This window comes from Rhinolophus hipposideros (genome assembly GCF_964194185.1).
Source record: "Rhinolophus hipposideros genome assembly, chromosome: 5".
Lineage (NCBI taxonomy): Eukaryota > Metazoa > Chordata > Mammalia > Chiroptera > Rhinolophidae > Rhinolophus > Rhinolophus hipposideros.
Window position 1 is genome coordinate 65142846 of NC_138051.1, and position 6446 is coordinate 65149291.

The window sequence follows — 6446 nt, forward strand, 5'->3', positions numbered from 1 at the left end:
AACTGGATATTCCCAAGAGCCACACAGATCACTTCCAATGACTGCTGGCAGTGGGCTACATGTACTGAGCACTCTTTATTCTTCAAAAGATGTTTCACTGAGATGAGAGGAAATAGTGTCACCAGACCAAACAAACTCCCCATAAACTGATCAAGTCTGCTTTTAATATAACTATAGTACAAACATTTCCTCAGTGGCTTTAATGTTATTAATTTCTTTTGTGTATTTTATGTATAGCCCTAAACCTGAAGGATAATGAACTTAATATATAGCAAATTCTTGATTATTCACTTTGTAGATTTTCTAAATTTTTTATTCCAAGCTTAAAGTCTCCTGTGCTTCAAAACACTGCCAGGTTGCCAGCTCCCAATTATTTTAAGCTAAACACGACTAGATAGGTACATCTGCTACATCAACAAGGATTCCAGATTTTGCTATAATTTTGGTTCAAATTTATGGTTTTCAATTAAGGGCTACTGATTGTAATCATTGTTCACAGTGTTGGATGAAAGATAGTTTTTATAGTTTTTTTTTTATACATATGTCTGTTGTTGTTCCAAATTTAGTATATGTGCTATGGAAGCAAGCACGTGTTTTTGTTGTTATTCTCCTACTTTGATAAAGATAATAATTTAAGATGATTAGAAAGTCATTCTTAATCCAGGAATTATTTAAGCAACATAAATATTCTTGCATAAAATTTTTATGGAAGACAAAACTTCTTCAGACTTTTTTTCTCCAAGTTTAACTCAACACAGAAGAGGAGGTGAAGTCTGATTTAAATCTCCCCACATGGGCAACTGGGAAGACACAGTTCCTTGACCAGCATCTGTCTTGATCTCTGGTTCTGCTCCAGCTTCATCCCTGGAAGACCTGACATTTGTTAAGTCTCCAGGCTGGAAGACACTCCAGCATTCTCTCCTTCTCCTTCCCCCATCCCCCAATACTCCCGGCTAGATTCACTGCCTCAGAGCAGCACTCCAAGGCCAAGTCTGCCACAGCTGATTCTCCCACCTCAGAGCCATCCCAAGATTCTCAACTCTGATTTAACCCTGTAGACTCCAACTGGACTTAACCCAGGTGTCGTCTTGACCTTCTCATTGTGAATTGTTAGCTCTATCTTGAAACCTGACCTTCTTAACATTCCCTAAACAGTATATTTTATTTGTTTAAATCTTCATTGTATTTAAACAGTTCCTCAGCTGAAGTCAAATATTTCCCAGAGTGAGCTGGTCTCTAATGACTGGAACAGAACAGCTATATAATTCCTCATTTAAGTCTGAGCACTACTGAAAGTGAAAGGAGGCATTAACTGAATATAAGATCCAAGTGGGATGTACAATCATTTTACTAATGAGGCAAACAATAGTCTCCTGCAAGCGCCCTGGAATTGTGTCCTTTGAACTTGCCACTGGGGAGGGAGGACCGTCAGAACAGAATGGACTAATAAAAGTAGAGAGATGGGAAGAAAAAGAGGGAAAGGAAAAGAAGCAAAGTGGGAAGAGATAAAAGAAGGACTAAACTCATTTTAGTATGACCTCTGATTGACAAAGTCCTTCACATTCTCTAAAATATACTAACTGGGGCCTCTGCAAGAAACATGAGTAAGACCTGAGAATGAGCAAACATATCTAAGGTAAAATCACTGGAGCCGACACCACAGTTAATCCAGCTGCTAAATCCTTACACTACAGTGTTTGATTTCTTCCCAGGGTGCTTTATGGGTTGTGACTAATCTTAGCAAGGACTGGGCTGGGAAAGAGCAGTATATATGTGGCTGGAATATATAACTACATAGTTCTTCACCTCTCCTTTAACTTTAAAATCCCTCTCCCTATGAGTTAGTCAGGATCACTGTCTCATGGAAGGGATGTCTCCAAAGAAAGCAAACAGCACAAAAGGAGTCAATTTTAAAAGTCTTGGCCTGAAGAGAACAAAAAGAACTGGAGTGTGTACAGTAGATGAGTACAATAGGGGAGAAGTGATGAGTAATAAGGAACAGGCTCCTAATCCACACTGCTCCCCCTCCTCTAGGCTAAATTGCCCTGCACCCCCTTCCACCAACCAAGGAAACAGAGGAAGCTATGAGAAGAGAGGAGAGCTTAGATGGTAATGAGTCCTCAATGAAAAAAGATCTGTACCTTGCTCCCTTCCTGGGATGAAGCAGGGAAAGTGTTTCACAGTAGAAACTCCAGATAGATTTCGGAATAATAGCAGTACAGAAGACACCTTTGTTTCCTTTCCCAGGTAGACTCTAGGAAGGAGGTAATCCACCCCACCCACCCACCCCCACCCCCAAGTAAGTATGGCTATCTACTCTGCCCTGGCCGAAGAATTTGAAAAACCCTCAGAGTAGACCTGTGCATGTAGGGATAAAAGAGAGTTGTTGGGGACATGGAATGATTCTTTTGTACCCCAAGTGCCATGGAAGTAACAAATGGAAGTAACATCTGTGGATGGCGCCACCAGGTTTCTGCAGCCCCAGAATCGCATGCAAGTATCGGGATGATCCTGTGTGCTCCAGAGGGTCCTGAGCGTTCCCTGACCCAGAGCCAGACCCAAAGCTACTGTGACGTGGCCCCTCCAAGGAATGACTAAATCATGATGAGCAAGGGTCCATATCCCATCTAAACAGTCGTGCTAGTGAAGAGTGATGCCAGCCCAGCTGAGATGTTCTTCACACCCCCAAGCTTCTCATGGGCATTATATAAGCCTCAAACTTAGAGACAACCACAGAGAAAGGGCAGGAATCCAGAAATTACTGCAATGAAGTTTCTACTGCTTGGAAAAAAGGGGGTTCAATATAAGTATTAAAAAATTAATTTGCTCACAACTGAGATTTGTATGTACTACATATAGAAATATGCATTCCTGCACTCCACCCCATGACCTTCCTCTTCCAAGTCCAGGCAGGATGCCTAGTCAGAGCTGTAGACACCTCTTGTTTTCCCTAATGTTTTTCAACATTGCACCAACTCTATGAATTAGTCACTTTGTGTTGCTTTTATAGCCACGATTACCATGGAGAATTTCTCTCTCAAGTCTTTAACGTGTTTTATGCACCATTTCCCTCCAGAAAACAGCCATCTGCTCTGAAGTCAGCGTAACTGCATCACCTCTCCATTCCTTTCATTTCAGTCTTGACCTTAGATGATGTGGACTTCTAATATCTACATGAAGCTAAAGAAAATGCTCTTATCTAACGAGTCATGACCTCACATATTGGAGAAAATTGCTTTAAATAAGATTACATGGGGTGATGGGAAGGGGGCCTACACTTTTCTTGGTTAGCACACCTGGAATTTAAAAAAGAAAAACAGTAGAAAAGATTGTCCTGTGCTTCAAGATAGCTCTACTGCTTTTATGCTCTTAGAAGCCTGAACTTAGACATACAATTAACCTCATCCCTTGTAAGGTGGATATAGGAGCATTAAGTTAGCTTCATAATTATGTAGCAGGTAAGATTTTAAAAATCCAAGTTGCCACATCTGTTAAAACATAATACACTATATTTTTCTAGAACTTTACAAACTTAGTGTATTTAGGCACTCTGCCCCCCTTTCTCCATGGCCATTCGAAGTTGGAGGAAGGCTGGGCTTCTAGCAGTGCGAAGGAGTAGTTGGTCTTCACTGTGACCTGAGGGTCACTGAGATGTAGCCTGTGCCATCTGGTCTTCAGTCATCATACCACATGGCTGTGGTCATAGCCCAGTGTCTTCAGCCTGTCTGGCGTCAGATTATCCTGCCCCCACGCTCTCTATATGCTTCATCTCAACTGGAAGCCTCTTTGGATCCACCCCTCTCAGTCACTCCTGAGACACACCCAGGAACAAGTCAAACTTCCTCCTGTGTGTGGGTGGGAGAGTCCACAGCTGTGAAAGTTCTCTTTTGTTTCCATCTTTCCTTCTGTATTGTTCTTGCTCCTTGCTACCTGGATTGTCTTTGAGTACCATATTCTTAAAAATCTATTGTCTGTGCCAGGACATTGGCTCTGGTAATGAAAAACCCTCTTGCTATTGTCTGTGATATGAGTTTAAAACATATATTTACAAGTTCAAAAGCAGAAAGTGGACTTTCTTGTTCTTTCCTATTCTTTCCCTTCCCTGGAGCCAATGAACGGTTCTCCTCATCAGTAATAATGGTGCTTCTGGTCCAAATGAATGCAGCTGACTTAGGAGGCAGACAAGAGGGGAAGTCATTGCAACAAGGAGCAGGATGAGGGCAGTTGGGTTAGTGTGACAAAATGCTATTCCATCCCAAACCCTCAATGAAATCCTTCACACTTGAGTTATCTCCTCTGTCCTCTAGTCCCCATATTGCAGAGGTCTACGTTCTTCACAGGTCTTACTTCTGTCCTCTTTTCTTTGAGCATTTCCTTTCCTCTGAATTTCTGCCCTTCCTTTATAGTCCTCTCTCCACCTGCTGTGCTGGCCAGTGGGTACTGCCTGGTGGCAAAGGAAACAATCAACAGCTGCTATCTGTGGGTCCTTGCCTCCTCCCTCACATCTCCCTCCCTTTTTCCTTCTCTCCCTTCCTGACTCAAAGTGGCAGCTGTCACAGAGGTAGCTGCTACCAGAAGTGCGGCTGACAGATCCAGCAGGAGCCCAAGAAAGGAGGCTGGCAGAGGCCAGGAACCCTCATGCTCTCTCCTTCGAGACTATCACAGGACCCTATTTTCTGTAGACTAATTACCTTATGACTATTCTTCTCTTTAAAATTGGGAGGGTGGGAATTTGATTTTAAAATATTTTCTGTGCCTGAAGTATAGTTTGGAATCATGCTTTCAGGGGAAAGCTACTTCTGTAACAGCATAACTCTAAAGAGGACACATGATTACCACTGAGTTTACTTCCTTTGAGGCCTTTAGAAGTGGTGTCATTCAAAAATGGAAGGTGTATGTACTGTGCTTTCAAAGCCTTAGCGTGGTCCTATGAGACACATTCCAAATGGACTTTTCAGGACAGCTCTTGTCTCCTCCAGAAGGAAAATCTTTTTAGTGTGAAACTCTCGATATTAAATATAGATCTGACTAGTATTCATCTTAAAGATAGACTTACTCTGTGGGCTCAGAAATTGATTGTGTGTGTGTGTGTGTGTGTGTTTAATGTTCTTACTATTGTGCTCTCAAATACTTGTGCTGCCTCACACATGAAACTGGAGTAAGTTGTCAAAAAGTGCAATTTTAACTGAAAAATTTTCTGACGTCAAAGAAATTTGCATATAGTTGCACTTTGATTTCATTTATCTAGCATCTCAAAGTGAATTATAAGCAGTTCCTACAATCAACTCAGTTCTGAGTTGAGCATCTCTCCTCTGTGAGAGAACTACATTAGACACTGGGAAGAGATAATGATGAGTCAGGCCATCCCTTTCTGCAAGAAGTTAGTAATCAAGTGGGGGAAACAGCATTGAAACAAAGCACAGCAGGCAGGGCACAATGAAATGCATGTAGAAGGAAGCTACTGACCAGCTTGGACCCCGGGTAAATTCTGGGAGGGGCCAGGAAAGACTTTCTGGAGAAGGAAGCTTTGAGAGGTAAGGAGGATTTGGGTGGGAGGAGAACAGGAGAAAGGCCCTCCAGCGTAAAAGAACAGCAGAGAGCAGTCCCTAAGTCAGCCTTTTATTACTTTACTTCTAAATGTTTCACTGAATCAACTTCCGGTCTTCCTGCTTATCTCCCCCAAGCATGACATTAAATATATCACGTGTACTTCTACTTAAAACCCACCTGTAGGGTCCCTTGTCCCATTGGTGGTTGCACGAATTCCAAACTCTTCATTGGGCATTCAAGACTTTGCTCACCCCAACCCCAACCCATCTTTCCTGTTTTGAGCTAACTCATCTCTAACATCAGACGTCACAAAGTGAAAGACTGTGGACCAAATATGCATCCAGAATGTTTTTTAGATGTTTGAATTCATTTACTACATTTTACAGCCAAGATACTCATTTTCCAATGAAAATAACCAAGGCTCCTTGGAGATGTGGTTGATTCCAGGGCTGGGGAAGGAAAACACAATATGAGCCTAGAACATCATGTAGTACCAGAAAAGAAGGAAGTGCTCGAAAAGGATGAGGCAAGTCAAAAAGACATAGGTGCCAATCTGAAGAAACTCCCCGTGGCCATATCAGGACAATTTGAACAACAAAATAATAATGACAGTATCGGATTATAACCCACAAAATAAAATATACATTAGTCCCTATTAATATAATTATTGAATAAAAAAGTAAATGGGGGAAAAAGGACATCTTTTCCTTACAGAAGAATTCTAACTAATAAAATGAATGAGGGAAATAAAAAATCACCATTAGGCAAACATCACAATAATAATTGTTGTAGGCAAGATCCACTGATAGATGTGAAAATCAGTGGACAAATGTTTGAGAAGAAACAGGACATTCGCGTAGCCTCAAAGTATCTCCCCCAACTATTTATCACTTACA